Below are 18506 nucleotides of genomic sequence, written 5' to 3'. Positions count from 1 at the left end.
GGGCATTCATTTATTACTAGGCAACGACCTAACTGGAGAGAAGGTTGTGGTTAATCCCTTTAACTGACAAGCCTTGCTTCGATCAGAAAGTAGATCAAATTGAAAAAGAATTACCTGATTTAATCCCAGCTTGTGCAGTTACCAAAGCTATGGCACATGTATTGTTCAGGCTTTTGATGAGGTCACTTTCACTCCTTCTTTGGAGCAATCAGAAGGTATTGATCACAGTGATCCTCTTTTAACGACTCATACACTTTATTCTAATCAGTGTGATAAACAACAATCACTTGCCGTCAACAGGAAAAAAGATCCTCATATATCATGTTTGTTTCAAAGGGCCATTAGTGAAACTTAAGCTACTCAAGTTCCTGCCTATTATTTCATTAGAAATGGAATTATTATGAGAAAATGGAGACCTCCCGAGGTACTGCTGATGACGAATGGTCAATTAACTATCAAATTGTAGTTCCAAAACCTTACAGACAGGAAATATTTAGTCTGGCCTTGAAACTCCATTGGCTGGTCATTTAGGGATCAATAAAACTTATCACAAGATCTTAATTCACTTCTATTGGCCAAAAATCAAAAGTGATGTTAGTATTTACCGTAGATTTTGTCATAACTGTCAAATATTTGGAAAACCCAATCAGAAAATACCCAAGGCTCATCTACAACCTATTCCTGCCTTTGACGAACCATGGTAGATTGTGTTGGTCCCTTACCTAAGACCAAGTCAGGTAACTAATACATCTTGTCCATTATGTGTGCTTCAACAAGGTTTTCAGAGGCAATTCTATTGAGGAATATAAAATCTAAAACAATAGTAAAAGATTTGATAAATTTTCTTTTACTCAGTTTGGTCTTCCCAAGTCTGTAAAGTCTGATCAAGGCTCAAATTTCATGTCTGGAATTTTTCAGCAAGTTATGTACGAATTAGGCATTCAAAACTTAAAATCTTCTGCATACCATCCTGAGAGCCAAGGGGCATTAGAAAGATTCCATCAGACTTTGAAAAATATGATTCGATCATATTATTTTGATACGGTTAAGACTGGGACGAAGGCATTCATTTACTATTGTTTTCTGTTAGAGAATCAGTTCAAGAATCTTTAAGTTTCAGTCCGTTTGAACTGGTTTTTGGACACACTGTGCGTGGACCATTGAAGTTATTGAAAGAGAAATTTCTTTCTAATGAAGATTCTGAAATATTTTTTTTGATTATGTTTCTAATTTTAAATACAAGTTGTCAAAGTCTTGTGAGGTTGCAAGAGTGAATCTGCACTCTACTCAATCCAAAATGAAGTCAATATATGATAAAAACTCGAAGGAAATAAGCTTTCAGCCTGGTGATAGAGTCCTGGCTCTCTTGCCCATATTAGAAAATCCTTTTTAGACCAAGTATTATGGTACTTACACAGATGACAAGAAAATAAATGATTTAAATTACATCATAAATACTCCTGGGACGCGTAACCGAAAACAACTATCACATAAACATATTAAAAGAGTATATTCAAAGAGATAGCCAGCTTAAACATGCAATTATTTTGTTGTACCTGTCCCACTCACTGAAAATTTAAGTGAAGGAATATCATTGGATTCTACTGCTATTGGAGTGACAAATCTTCGGAATTCAGAAATTATGAAAGATCTGGAACAGTAACTTTCACATTTGCAAGAGCAAGAAAGAAATGAACTTAAACATTTATTATTTGAATATGAGCACTTATTTCCAGATGTTCCTACAAGAACGAATAAAATTGTCATGGCGTTGAAATTTTAAATTCCAAACCTCTGAAACAACACCCGTACATGATAAACCATCCGAAACAGGAATAACTGGAGAAAAAAATTCAATATGTTCTGGAGAATGATTTTATAGAGCCCAGTAAAGGTGATTGGAGTTCACCATGCATAACTGTTCCAAAACCAGATAAAACTTTCCGTATGTGTACTGATTATAGGAAGGTGAATAGTGTGACTAAAAACATATTCATTCCCATTACCAAGAATCGATGACTGTATTGATAAGATCGGGAATGCCAAGTATGTCACCAAATTTGACCTTCTGAAAGGATTTTGGCAGATTCCACTAACGGAAAGAGCAAAGGAAATTTCGACATTCGTGACTCCAAATGGACTTTACCAATATAAAGGGTCGCCGAGTACATTTCAACGTCTCATGAATATGATTACCTCTGGTCTAGACAATTGTGATGCTTATATCGATGATGTCATCATCTACAATGACGGCTGGAAAGAACATTTAGCATCAATCCGGAAATTCTTTGACAGACTCACTGATGTATGTTTGACAATTAATTTATCTAAAAGTGAGTTCTGCCGTGCTAGTGTGACTTTTCTAGGACATATCGTGGGACATGAACAAGTTAAACCAATAGATGCTAAGGTCAAGGCTATCTCTGAATTCCCGGTGCCTCTAAATAAAAAGCAACTGATGCGGTTTTTGGATATGGCCGGATACTATCGAAAATTTTGTTCCAATTATTCTATAACTGCTGAACCACTGACAAATTCATTGAGTAAGAAAAACAAGTTCCTTTTGACTGAGAAATGTCAGGAGGCTTTTGACAAGTTGAAAGCCATACTTAAAAGCGCACCAGTTCTTACAGCTCCAAATTTCAGCCAATCATTTAAACTGTCTGTTGATGCAAGTGATGATTGGGTTTGGAGCAGTATTGATTCAAGAAGATAAAATTGGTATTGATCACCCAGTGTGCTATTTTTCTAAGAAATTAAATAAGCACCAAAGAAAGTGTTCAACAATCTAGAAGGAATGTTTGGCTTTGATAATGGCGTTACAACATTTTGAAGTTTACCTTAATTCAGCCCCTTCTTCGATTATTGTGTTTAGTGACCACAGCCCCCTTACTTTCATCGGATGACCGACGCCAATTCTCTGCCGAGACAGAAAACTTTGACAGAGACTTAAAGCATGGCATCATATCCTACGACTAGTATGTTTCCCAATTGCAATGCTTTCAATATATCACAAAAGAATAACAAAATGTCAGGAAATTTCAAGGGTAAAATAATCTATTACCAAATTAATAATATGTAGTTAACATCATCGCAAGTCACAGGGGAAAATCCACTACGCTCCGTTTTTACGCACTGATGCCTGTAGCAAGATCGTGTCGTTTTTCATGAATATGCATTAAGAAAAATACATCATCATACGCAATAAAACACATAAAATGTAATCTTTTTATCGATCGATGTTTGACTGTGAAAAGAAGTATAGATTGACCCATTCACAAAGCATGAAAGGTCGTGCTGGGGGAATTTTTCTTAGAACAATCGTATTTGGGTTATCAACGCTTTGTTAAGCAGGTTTATGCATACTCATCAGAAACGATGAAAAGTCTTAGTACAGGCAACCACTGTTGAAAAGGAAGCGTAGACGATTATCATGCTGTTAGCGACGACGGTGGGCTAAAGGCCAAATAGTATTCGTGCAGGATTAAAAACAACAAAAAGAATGTACGGAATGGCATAAGCAACGTGTGTTCAAAAACTTTCATTTTTATTTTCTTCCAGATTAAAATATTTTCGACTTTGTTTACGTCATAGTTTTTGTCGTATAATCACGAGTCTTGCTCGTTTAGCATTCCCTCCTTATCATCACGTTCAAGTCGTCCAGTTTGTAAAATACTTATGATTACTAGCATGGCTTTTAATATTTTCTGGCTGCTGTAAAGAAGATGTCTTTGTTTATAGTTTACAATTCTGGCTCTTTTACTAATTTTGAATCATGGAGTTCCACGTGCATCAGCTGTCTAGAAAATGATCGGAGTTACCCATATATTTACAATTACCCATATATTTACCATTGTCCACATATTTACAAAGTCTTTTCCTGGTTCTTTCAACTGTATATAAATTTGGTATTATAGTTATTGTATCCATCAATTACTATGATCACCCATTTCTAGTTTAGCTTTGTGCGAGATATTTACAGGGTATAGTTTTGCTGTTCTATTAAACCTTTCCACTATTGATGCGATGACAAATATTCATTGTTTTCCTCGTCCATCAGATCATTGACTGTATATTGTCATTCTTTCTCTATGAAGAAAATGTCGTGCATGTCATCGTCCTTTCTTGTTTTTACTACCGCAGCCCATGCGTATTTGAAAATGAATCTATCACACACACACACACACACGCTAAGATCAATCATTTATCTTGTGCAATTCATTTAACTTATTTTGTATCGGGACTTCGAAGTACAACAATTGTAGCATTTATTCGTTGCCATTTAAGGTATTACTTATTACTCATGTTTCAAAAGTATTTGTGTATTTCAGTAGTAAGGTAAATGAACGTATTGCTACAGTTTTGAAAATCCAAAAGTATTTGTGTATTTCAGTAGTAAGGTAAATGAACGTATTGCTACAGTTTTGAAAATCCAGCACTCGAAGTATCAGCCTCGCACTCATGTGTTTCTATACAGGTAAGTGACACTACACTGTCATGCACATATCTGAGGTATTTTAAACTATCAGAATATCAGTGCGCTGTACAACAACGTTCAGAATATCAGTGCGCTGTACAACAACGTTCAGAATATCAGTGCGCTGTACAACAACGTTCAGAATATCGGTGCGCTGTACAATAACGTTGTTTATTAGTGAATAGTGCATCCCCTCTAAGTGTTCCCCGTGCTGCTGCACATCTAAATATTTTCTCTGTCTGATCATCCAGTTATTAAATACTATTTTAAATTCACTTTTACTTATTTTGTTTTTACATTGGAAACCTGTACATCCAACTTCACGGCGGCATTCAAGTCGTCTGCCCAGTCAGCACCAAAAAAAGCTTATAATGGGACTCAGACAAAATCACTCGAAGTAAAATCAGGGCTGCAAAGAATATGTCGAAAAGTTTGGATGCCGTGTTTCTTTAGTATGTCTGTCACTACGGCGGATTTATGAGTCAATGCATTGTCATGGATCAAAAAGGCCAATGCATGTCTCATTGCCTATGAAAATCTCTCTTCACTCTTTACATTCTGGTGAATAGATATGTTGCGATTTAATTCGAATCTGTATTTGATCAGTCGTTAACGCCTTTTTTGTTGCTGTTTCCTTTAAAGGCCCAAATAGGAGCTAATTGTCTTTTGCAAGGACGTTGTTACGAGTCGTCATAAATTAAGTTACAAAAAGAACCAAAACCAATAATGTTTGAAAACCTCAAATAGTTTAAATATCTAAGTTATATAATGAAATTTAAAGAACTTACAGTATTATGAATTGAAAACAATATAAACAATCTACATGAATTAGAAAGATAAAACAACCAGTTATTTGACATTCTTGCAAAAGAAGTGTGTGTGTGTGTGTGTGTGTAATAATGGCAAGCCATCACCAGCTCAGAAAGGTGTTATATCTCCCTGAAGGGAATAAGCCAAAACAATTTGTAAGAAACTGGAGACCGATTTAGTCCTTAATGCATCTTACAAACTGGAGACCGATTTAGTCCTTAATGCATCTTACAAACTGGCATCAGCAAATATTGCAAAATGACTGCTATTAATTATAAATAGTGATCCAACAGGCTTTATTAAAGATAGGAGAAAATATCCGTACTCTTTCATCAAATTATGTTTTACTAAAAAAAAGCAATCTACCTGGACTTCTTTTAATCGATTGTGAGACATGATTCAATTCCGTTAAGTGACCTTCTAAATTTTCTAAATTTTAGCAAGGAATTTCAAGGCTGGATACATCTCTATAAAAAATATCAAGTCTTGTTTCACTCTAAATGGAGAACGCTTGCCATGGTTTAAAATCATGAGGATTTAGAAAACGTGATCCCCTATCTCCATACATTTTTTTTTTATGTGCAGATTTACTAGCACATTTGATTCGGAAATATCCAAATATCAAAGAAACTAAAACAAAAGAACACAGAATATAGAGTTTTAGAGTATGTAGATGACACGGCCTTCACCCTGAATGACTCAGAGATGTCCCTTACGTCAGCTCTAGATCTTTTCTACCAAAGTTCTAAATATTCAGGGCTCAGTGTAAATATTGAGGAAAAAACCTAAATGTGTATGAGTATGAAGACTAACTGGAAGTACTAAAAGGTACTGTCAAGAAAATCATCTAGATCGGAATACATTTCGGTCCACGTATCTATGTATTACATTATCAACAAAGTTAGGGGGCCCCGAGTGGCCGAGTGGTCTAAAGCGCTCTCCGTTACGGATCACTGCCATCTCACCTCTGTCTGCGCCGGTTCGAGTCTCGGATTCAGCCAATGTGGGTATGTGAGAAAGCTTGCCAGTAGCTTCTCGTGGGTCGGTGGTTGTTTCCGGGGTTTTCCTGGGTTCTTCCTCCACCATTAATACTGGCCGCCATGTATAGCCTATCTTGTGCTGAAAATGGCGTTAAACCCCACAACAACAACAACTCAACAAAGTTAAATGGCATGGTCAAACTCAATTATAAAGCAAAAATTAAAGTAAATATTTACTTTTACCTTTGTCAAAAATCATTTGCCCGGCTTGAAAGAGTGCAGCTGTGTATCCATGACTACTTACCTATTTCTAAGTTCACCAAACTCACCTTAATCCAAGCTTCAAGAGTCAGATGTACTTTTCCATAAGTTTGTATGGGGTGGTGGAAAAATAAAGTTAAAAGAAACCTTTTTTTATAAAGAATATTTTGAAGGAGGTTTGAAAACGATAGATACAAATGTAACAAGATAACCGGGTGGGATATTTCGGATTAACAACAGAACACGTTTTGAGGACACAGATATATGGTTTAATGTGGCGATTTATATGAATAATGGATTATTTGTGTGCGTATTTATAATCCAAATATTGGATCTATTTAACAAAAAAAACGCACAGTTTCAAAGATGGAAAAAATATACAAATAAATTTAGTTCAGTAACCCTAAAATACAGGATAAATGATTTCGCAAATGATTCAATAATGGAAAGATGAATATAGTTCACTCAAATAGTAAACAATGTAAGCGTTTACACATAGTAAAAAAAATGTATTCGCTCAGGTAGCGAAATTATGTCACTAAACAAGAACGGATATACAATCTATCCTTCCAGTCCTGAATAATACACTGGGTCTTACTAACCCAAAATTAGCATACAGCTAAAAATACATGTGTGGAGATGCACTCCGTCACCCGTGCACCATATCCGCTCCACAGCTCCTCCGAATCAATTTCACAACCAATATAGACTCCGGACCCTCGGAATACTATGATCACTTGAAATATTAGACCCTCCGGACACTTGAAATATTAGACCCTCCGGACCCCCTGGTCCTTTGACGGACCTACAGCTGGGTCACCTTAGTCACTCTTGACATTCCGGACGCTAGACCTTAGACGCTCCGGCACCTTAAACGCTCCGGACACACGGACGTTTCTACCCTCTGACAACACCGGACACCCCGGATATTCCTACCATCAAAACACTCAGCTGAAAATATACCCGATACAGTGTACTAAACTTGATACAGACATAACGTAAGGACGTTATACATGGTAAGTTAAAAAGATTATATTATAATGGCAATTACAAAACAGAGGTTCAATAGTAAACCTAACCCTGCTTGATAAGACAATAGTAAACAATTCTTTTAAAAAATGTAGCTTTACATTACCAATATAAGTCCTGCACTACGTCGCAACAAGAATAAAAAATGCACGCATTATGGTATGTAAAGAAAACTATAACAAACATGCAAAGGCAAATATGGTACTACACTAGTTATCACTTAAAACCCAAAAATTACCTACCCCTACAGCTGGAGTTGTGCGAATCCTTTAAGCAGGCCGCTTGCTGACAAAACCATTAGTATTGTAAAGGTCCTTTACATGTAGTAACGTATTTATACCTTTAGAATTTTCGTTATTCTTTATCAAAGGCACCTTGCACGTGTGGCACAGGACGAATCCTACTCACGATTTCGAAATACAATAGACCATATTATAATCACCCTCGGGTATCGTTGTACAGAGAAAAGAAACGAAACCCGAGTACATGTATTTAATTAACAACATTTACACCATTCCGTGACAACAAACATGTTTATACATACACTGAAACTCACTTGGGTGAGAAGACTTATCCCCTCTAAACCAAAAAGAGATTTTAATAAACCAAAAATAGACATATACTTCACTTTTGAAAAAGACTGCATGATTTTATGACATAGGTGAGAAACACTTTGAATGCATTCTTGACTGATGCATATATATATATATATATATATATATATATATATATATATATATATATATATATATATATATATATATATATATATGTATGTATGTATATGTATATATGCGTGTGTGTGTGTGTAAAACTTGTAATAAGTAAATGCTGAACCTAGTAGTAACATATATATGTATGTATGTATGTATGTATGTATGAATGTATGTATGTATGTATGTATGTATGTATGTATGTATGTATTTATGTATGTATGTATGTATGTATGTATGTATGTATGTATGTATGTATGTGTGTGTGTATGTATGTATGTATGTATGTATGTATGTATGTGTGTGTGTGTGTATGTATGTATGTATGTGTGTGTATGTATGTATATATGTATGCATGTATGTATGTATGTGTGTGTATGTATGTATGTATGTATATTGTGTGTGTATGTATGTATGTATGTATGTATGTATGTATGTATGTATGTATGTATGTATGTATGTATGTATGTTGTGTGTTTATGTATGTATGTATGTGTAAATTAATATCTATATATTTTACATGGTACATAAGTATGTGGATGTGTGTATTTATGCATACATGTAGAAAATTGTTACAATAAATATACTCTCTCTCTCTCTCTCGTAACCAATAATAAATAATGTAATGAAGCTATAATTAAAATATAATACTATTAACTGTGAAGCATTGTGCACTTACAATGAACTATGAGGTGGTCAGTGGGATGTGAGATGGTCAGCCGACCCACTGCTAACAATGTATTGTTGTTAATAATAAACAATAATAATAATAATAATAGAAATAATAATAATAATAATAATATTAAACGATGAAATCATCTCGAAATTTCGAGATATGACAGAGAATGGCATCCGTAGACTTTGTCTAAGTCGGACTTGATATAAATGGAACAGTGCCCGGATTATACAATATGCTCCTTGTATTAGCAGAGATTGTTATATGGAGCTCATTGTAAAGAAGGTTATTTTGTCTATTGATTTGTGTTACATTTATTTTGTCTATTGATTTGTGTTACATTTATTTTGTCTATTGATTTGTGTTACATTTATTAAGATATTCAATGAAACAAAAACAGTTACAAACCATATTCAGAAATACCCCTCCGTTGTACTGAAGTACACTGGTGATTAATAATTTCTATTAAATCAGTGATTATTTTTTTGCGATTTAACACTTCTGCATTGTTATGAATACCGGCAAAACAGTCTGTACTTAAAGTCTTGGCAAAGCCTTTGGGTTATTCGAACCCACTGACTAATGCACCCCATGGCTAATATATTACAACCACTGAACCAACGGATTACTGACTCTTAAATTCTTCGAAATTGCGAACCTTTGGATCAGTGGAGCTTCGGAATAAACGTTTGAGGTTAATCTCTTTTTCCGAGGTCAGCAAGAAGACAATCATTGTCAACTGAAAAGTTCTTAAACGCGTAAATACTACAGATAGTTTCCGATCTAATCACCTAATGACCACACATCACTAACTCTAATTTCTCTCTTGCATGTTCTTTCTTGTTACAGTTGTATGACTTATTAGTAAGCCTTTCCACGCCGAATACTAGTATTTCACGCCATGCAACTCAACACGACCCAAACACCTAATACAAAATAATTATTCCTATGTCATGTTACTAAACACGTATACCTACAATTACGGAGATAACTGTTAATAAATTAGTGAGGGTCCACTTTACAAAATTAATCCATATTGTCATAAAGTCTTGTGAACATTGTATATTATAACGTCTGCTCCTTCAAACTGGCTAATTACTCGGGCACATGCCTTTGGTTTGTAACGATATAATCAGACAAAAATCCATAAGATCAATGTAAATGTCGGACTAACACACCGATTAACTTTGGGAACCTCGAGCAGCTACCGTTACAATGTTATTTGTAACATAGTTGAACATGTGAATACTAAACAATAAAATGCATGTAACCAAAGCTAGTTTGACATTAAAATGAGGCAACATTCTGCAAATAATAATAATAATAATAATAATAATAATGAGGACTTTGTATAGCGCCTAATCTTTAGAAGTTAAGCGCTTACAACATTAGACAACACCTATATGATAAAAAACAATGATATGATTACAAAAACAAACAACATGAAATTAGAAAAACATTTAAAAAAACATGCTGAGAATATTTAAGGTAGGAAACATTATTAGGTCTTTAAGTTTGTTCTTGCAGTCGAAATAAGTGAGTTTTGAGAGCCCTCTTGAATGTGATCACTGTGTCTTTGTGTCTAAGTTCAGTGGGAAATTCGTTCCACGTTGATGGGCCTTGGTTCGCAAAAGAACGCTGTCCATATGACTTTGTTTTCATAGTGGGAATAATGAGTATACGATTGTCAGAAAAGGAGCGTAAGTATCTTGCTGGTATGTACACATGGCTGAGGTCGGATAGGTATGTTGGACTAGAGTCCGATAGTGAAACGTAGCACAGAGAACAAATTTTGTGTTTGATTCTGGATCGAATGGATAGCCAGTGTAGGGTACAGAGCAGCGGGGAGGTGTGCTCTGATCGTGGTACTCTAAGTATGATCCGAGCAGCTGTGTTTTGAACTTTTTGAAGTTTCTGGAGCAGATATTGAGATGAACCAGACAGAACTGATTTACAATAGTCCAGTCTTGAAAGTACTAATGAACACACGAGTGTTTTAGTGGCATCAACTGAAAGATATTTGCGAACTGAGCTGATGCGTCTCAGCTCAAGATATGCAGCCTTGCATATGTTCATGACATGTTGGTGCAATGTGAGAGTACTGTCCAGAGTAATACCTAGGTTTCGTACTGATTGTGTGAATTTAATGTTGGTGTTGGTGTTGCTGATATTTATTGATATTAATAACAAGTTCAAAGCGGAGTTAGCTGGTTTAAAACCTTTTAATACATGTCCCCTTTGATACATATATAATGAGATACAATGTTTGTAATGTAGAATGTGAGATATCGCATCTTGACCTTGATTCTTAATGTTATTCGCGTTTGCAATCATTTTTTTTTTGCTTATCTATAAAGAAATTTCTCTCTCAGGAACCTTTCACACATCTGTATGAATTAGACCTGTGTCATGAAGAGCAAGAAAATTATCAAACTTTTTTAATTTTTGTCTATCGAACAGTGTTACACTCTGCAAAGGCTTTTGGTTCTTTCAAGAATGGGCATCTTTAGGGACCAATCATTTAAATTTCGTAGGGTGGTAGTGTTTATAAAAAATCCCCTCCATCCGGAACATGAAATGCTCAGTCCATTATTGATACATGACTATATTTTCATGAAACACTTTTTCTGGTTACCAATTCATTTTAACAGTTTCAACAAAATTTATGTTATCAAAATGCACATTCAGAAAGGCATTTGGTTACAAAACTAGTTAAACGGTAATGGTGTTTTGTGCGTAGAAATCAAAGTAACATATTTTATTATGCCAGACGAAGATGTCGAGGAAACAACAAAGATAACATGGATAGGTTTCTACGTGTGTTGTTAGAACGGAATGTATAACAGAAAAAATAATAATCCTTGCCTGGGTAATAGTGAAATGTACACTGTAATAACAAGGAAAGACACAATTTAGATTGATTTTTCCCGTACCTATTTTATATTTCATCTTTCTCATAACTTTGTTACATTTACTAAAGGAATATTTTAGTAACGGAACACTAATACATAAAGAATAATTACGTCATTTCATTTTAAGGATATTTTGAATAAGAAGCAATGTGACAGTACAAGATCGATGTAAGCCCAGCATCATGTCATGGTCCTATCCACAAATACAGATTTCTGCGCAGTCAAGTTAAACTGGCCTCATCAATGACCCGGACTAAATATACTACATTAAAGTCAACCAATGTGCACGCGGCCTATGTTATGATCTGTTCCAAATAAAGCAAGGGTTTCTTCATTTTAGTGATTCATAGTAATTCTTTTACGTCATTCCAACTATGATTTTCGTTCAAATTGTAACCATCGGGTGCTTGGCATTAGACAGTGTTAACATTATTTGTGATTTTTTGAGGGATTCTGAGGGATTTTGTCTTAATCGTAACATTTGTATAATAAAGACAGGAATGTACAATCGCTATCGTGCTTCCCTTCGATAGATTCTCCTGCGATTTTCTTTCTCTGATTGGTCTGTTACACTAACTGTAAGTACACTTTTAGATCAATTAGAAGTTCGGAATCTCATGCAGATGTCAACATCCCATACATTGTCTCTCGTCTTAATCGATTAATTGCTTTCGGTGGCATTTGGAGATAAACATCAATCAATTTGTTCTATGCACGACATGAACTAATTAGGTATAGTCTATTTGTTTAGTTTAACTCCGAAAAATATGAAAGCAATGGCCTGAAGGAAAGGATTATCTGCCGATATGACTGCGACAGTCCGTCTTAGCTTTATTATATTCACTGTATGCTAAAAGACGATTAACACAAGCATCATATAAATGGACATGTCTGCAACAATTAAATTAATTTATTATATACTAATTTTGCTTTTCTCCGTTAACTTTACGTTGTCAGAATTGTGCAGTATTTTGCGACATTGAACACCTTGTTATTGCACGCACGTTCCCAACATGTGTGCCTAAAAGTAGTAAAGTGTATTAGAAACTACTTTGTTAACAAACCATGTACACTCATGTAGTAGACGCTTTAAATTTTGATTGGTTAGATTTGTTTGTGAATGAAGAAAACAATCTGTTTCGTCCATTAGAAAGTATCGATGATAAAGTTAATGATGTGGACGAGTTCACTGAGTCAGAAACGAAACTTTCAAACAAGCAAACGAATGAACGTGATCTTCGCAATGTCAACAACAAACGTGAGACGCAGTAATTCAAAATACCGTTTCATCATTGAAACAGTTATTTAAGAGAATATTAGTATCTTTTCGTAAATAGAATGGTTCATACCATGGCTAGTGCTCTCTAAGGCCTGTAAAAATCTACCATAGAAAAGCTTGTTGAGGCCAAGGCACAGCGCATATCTGTCAGAGACGTACCATTTTACAAGTCTGTCAAAATACAGGATTCGAGGGGAAAATATGCAGCTGAAGGTTTTGGTAGGAAACTTAAAGCCTGAGAGCCAATAAGCCAAGACGACGAAAAAGAATTATGTCCACTGGCTGAATGGAGTCGCACAACAGCTGCTTTTAAATTTTTCCCTTGTAGCTATTTTGATAGGATGTTAGGCTAGCGATAGAAGACACGCGCTGTATGAAACAATTCATAGCTGGGGTCCCTCCAAGAGCGAGAATCATCTTGACAGGACATAAACATGTTCCTTTTGTTGGTAATACGAATGGATAAATATACTTTTATTTATGTATCTTGAATTTCCTCCAAATGTACTTTGTTTTGAAACAGATGTCGAGCTGAGCTGTGCTATGTGCGTATTAATATTGCTATTGTTTATTGATGAATCTAAGGTTGTGTATTTATTTCGGAATACTGCACTCCCACAGGTTGGGCAGTATCCATCAGAAAAATCGTTCATATTTTCCCATACAAATGCAGTAACCTATAAATATCTTACAGTCATGTACTTTTAGTGAGAACATATATCTCTCTCTCTCTCTCTCTCTCTCTCTCTCCTCGATTTATTACAGTCGATCTCGATTACCCTTTCTCATCTTGACCAATTTGGCGTTCCGTACTGATGCTCTTATCTTTCTTGAGTCTAAACACGTGTCTAAATAAGATAAACGTTGTTATAAACAAAATTCATGCACTAGCGCCAGTTGACAGGTGGTCTGGATGGACGTGGAGGGATAACTCAATCACTAACAGTTAATGGTTTAGCTTCGTGTAAATATCTATTGGTTGATTTTGCTGGCATTTCCATAATGTGCGTTTCAAAATGCCTGCGTAGGAAAAGAAGCAACGGTAAAGTTAATTGTAACGCAGACAAATTATAAAAACGAAGTACATCTTAAGAGTTGTGTAAGTCACGTTGAAGAAAGAAATTAATAGTACTGTAGGCGTCTAAATACAATGCACGTCATTAAAAAATAATTTAATATTTTAAAACATCTTGGATTAGCTTTAAATTACATAAAGCTGCGGGTTACAGCCAGCTGGTTTATACCTGTTGTTACAAAATATTCATTAGTTAGTATGACGCATCAGAAAGGTAGTACATTGGGGGTCCTGGGTTAATGCTTAATGTACAGCGTCATACACACCCACCCGTAAGACACATCCGAAATGATATTTTCCTAACTTTCCATAGTTTGACCAGAATAAGTGTTAAGGTCCATGGAGTTACCAAATCGTGCAGGATTCATAAATCTGGAAGTTTACGGTACGATACAATCGTTAAAATAATACGCACCACTGAGAAATTTCACGTGTTCTCCAGTCATATTTACGCACGTCTCGTGTGTTGAAACAGGCCTAGGTTATGCGCTGTTTAGATTTACGTCTTTCTTCACAGTTTGGCAGATTGTAATTACATTCTTGTTTGAGTATGGAGAATCAATATTGCGAATATATTTCTCAAACGGTGTAATTAGCAAATGGCTAGGTACGGGCATCATAACATATTTACGGGATTTCATGGATGCATTAATGAGTTTTGGAAAATAGCTGCTAAATTTCTTAACATAAGGATTACCTGTGATATTATCGCTTGTAACCCTTTAGTATTCAGAGACGTGAATAAATGTGAATTGTGTGTTTGAGTCCTGTTTGGAGTACGTAATTTCAAATAAACTATATATACGGTTTAGAATTGCATACTGAGAAGTCATACCCTGTCTAAAGTAAGAAAACCTTAGAAGTGCAAAATAAGAGGTTCGTAAATGTGTGGTCCTTTCGTTTGATTACAGGAAATATATTTGTGGTTTTAGCGCGCTTCATAAAACCTTTCAGCGATGACCAATGTTGTCTTGAGGCTCTTGGAAACGTTATCTTATGCAGTGAGTTCCTCATTTTTTGTGTGGTTTGTCTTCACTCGGTTTTGATAAGAACTCATGAACTCGCTGATTTTTTACGTAGATTCTTGAATTTACCGACGATTTCCAAATAGTGTTCGGCATGTAATTGTGTGAGTTTAGAAGGTTTAAAATTTAAGAAAAGCGTACAACAGATTTATAATTTCCATTTGAACATGCAATGTAAATCATCCGTTATTATTAGACAGTAGTATGAGGGAATCAGACAAGAATATTTGTAAAACAGCGATGAACGCTCTGATATCAAATTAGAAGAAACTCTAGTAGAGTTATAGATTTTGTGAATACGTATTGAAAACAAAAATCATTCACTTCCCTCGTATTGCGGCAACTTATTTTAGTGTGTTAAACCGATTAAAATCCCTGAATGTCGTTTTTCTTTTTCACTGATGGAAAGAACTACTGTTTGCACAGTGCAAATACTAGTATAATGCTTCATAAAGGATACTTTCTTTTCCTAAGTTAATGCCGGATATATTTCATCCTGTGATAAATAAAACGTAATATTTTAACATGCGGGGACGTCAAGGGGTAAAATATATCGTTTTTGGTACCACAAGATAAATTATATCCAGTATTTTGATAGGAAAAGAAAATTTCCTTTATGTTATATACCAACGTACTCCAGAATCTAGAGGTATGCGGTATTACCGATATACACGTTTTGCGCGATGTTTTAAATGTTGTTCATACTCTCTCGCTCTACCGGTACGTCGGTAGTTTCCGTCAATAAGAAATGAGCAGAAATTCACGAGCAGTCTTATTACAAATTTAATTATATTCATGTAAGCCAACGTGATAGGTAAATGAGTTTTCGTGAAAATATTCTGGTCAAATCGAACTTTCATGTAAGCCAACGTGGTAGGTAAATGAGTTTTCGTGAAAATATTCTGGTCAAATCGAACTTTCATGTAAGCCAACGTGGTAGGTAAATGAGTTTTCGTGAAAATATTCTGGTCAAATCCAACTTTCATGTAAGCCAACGTGGTAGCAAAATGAGTTTTCGTGAAAATATTCTGGTCAAATCCAACTTTCATGTAAGCCAACGTGGCAGGTAAATGAATTTTCGTGAAAATATTCTGGTCAAATCCAACTTTCATGTAAGCCAACGTGGTAGGTAAGTGAGTTTTCGTGAAAATATTCTGATCAAATCCAACTTTCATGTAAGCCAGCGTGGCAGGTAAATGAGTTTTCGTGAAAATATTCTGGTCAAATCCAACTTTCATGCAAGCCAACGTGGTAGCAAAATGAGTTTTCGTGAAAATATTCTGGTCAAATCCAACTTTCATGTAAGCCAACGTGGTAGCCAAATGAGTTTTCGTAAAAATATTCTGGTCAAATCCAACTTTCATGTAAGCCAACGTGGTAGCCAAATGAGTTTTCGTAAAAATATTCTGGTCAACTCCAACTTTCAGAAAAATGTCGGAATAAAATGGTATTTTTAAATTTATTTGCAAACTTATTTTAATGTGTTATGAACAGGTATCCCTATACGAGACTGTGAATCATTTACAGATTTTTAGAAGAGCAGTTATTTTCTTTTTTGAACATTAAGTAATTTCCACATTCCACTAGGTATTTTCTCGTATGTTGAGAGCGTGTGTTTTATATTTACTGGATGTTTAATGGCCATCTGTGATAAATACCTTACCCGGGTGTCGGCATCCCACCCAAAGTTTCCCTACTGTTTTATCAATACCTGTATTGTAGCTAGTAAATTGAAGGCTTCAATGTCAATACTTTCTATTTTTATCAACAAGGTCTCGAATGTCTGCATAATGTATGTCGTTGACAGGGTGTTAGATACAACGTGAGCTCCATTATCCCACTTTGGTTACAGTTTATTGATTACGATTTACGCAACAAGTCTCATGCAACTTAGGTACTGTCATTTAATTTTCGGGGGGGGGGGGGCTGCGATTTTCTGTTCGGCCGAGATATTTTTTTTTTTTATCTCAAGATAATTAAGTTTTCCAAGTTACATTATGGACATGTTATTCAACTAAATCTGAACAAGATATTTTGCCAGCTTCTGACTAACGGAAATTTAAAACTAAGTGTCCGTCCCCGTCCCCAGAACATTGAATTCGTTGTTCTGATATAATTATACTGTACCGTGGGACGTATCACGACATATTCAGAAATACCGAGGTATACAGCGGTACAAAAGTTTTCATGATACCCAGTTCTACAAGAATCGAAGTTTAAACACACTCTTCAGCACAACCTCCATCTTTTCGTAAATTCACCTCATTTTCGTAAATTCACCTCATTTTCATTTTCGTAAATTCACCTCATTTTCGTAGGGTAAATTCACCTCATTTTCTTAAATTGACCTCATCTTCGTAAATTCACCTCATTTTCTTAGGGTAAATTCACCTCATTTTCATAGGGTAAATTCACCTCATTTTCGTTGGGTCAGTTGTATAAATCGCAGTTACTTAAGTACTCTGTGATTGAGTTGACCAAATCTGTCACAGTAAATTACATGTGTGACAGTTTATATACTATTTGTCTCTATCGGAAAACAATGCAAGTCCGATTCAGCAATGCAACAAAGCGGTTTTATCGTACTGGTCATTAAATAAGAGAAAGTAACTTCCGAGGAGACGTGAACTTCGATTAGTCAAATTTCTACAGTAGAAAATAGTTTTCATGTTTGAAATGCAATGCAGTTTCCATTTATTTGTTCTAGCTCACAAAGTGTTCGTTTCTGTTACTCCAGGTAAAACTTTTCTGGACACACACACACAATCGATCGTCGCAAGGAATGATGAAAATCTAATATCTTCACATCTCAAAATATAAGGATATATTTTTCGCTTGTAAATATATAGGAATAAAAAAAGAAAATTATGTCGCCAATAAATTTCTATATTTCACACTTAAATATAAAATAAATCGCTGTATTTGACACCAATCTTGTCCGCATTCTACAAATGCATACAATATTACCGACAAAGTTGTTGTTATATCTTATCGTTCAAAATATACTGCATGATTTTAAATTATTTTCGCTGATAAAAAAGTGATCCATTTACAATTCTTCTTTCTTGTGTGCTAATGAATATTCATTGTTATATCCTGTCGAAGAGCACTGAAGATAATGCATGGTTTTCCAGCACTAAAAGGAACGTAAATACTTAGGGCGTGTACAGTGCTGCAGAAAATGGATCAACCCTATTGACTTTCATAGGGGTTAAAGGTTCTTGAAATTCAGCTTGAGTCGATCCTATTGTTTGATAAGTTTTTAACTT

The sequence above is a fragment of the Sinohyriopsis cumingii genome, chromosome 4 (assembly GCF_028554795.1).
Source record: "Sinohyriopsis cumingii isolate HCF-2022 chromosome 4, ASM2855479v2, whole genome shotgun sequence".
NCBI classification, from domain to species: domain Eukaryota; kingdom Metazoa; phylum Mollusca; class Bivalvia; order Unionida; family Unionidae; genus Sinohyriopsis; species Sinohyriopsis cumingii.
This window is presented reverse-complemented; position numbering follows the sequence as displayed.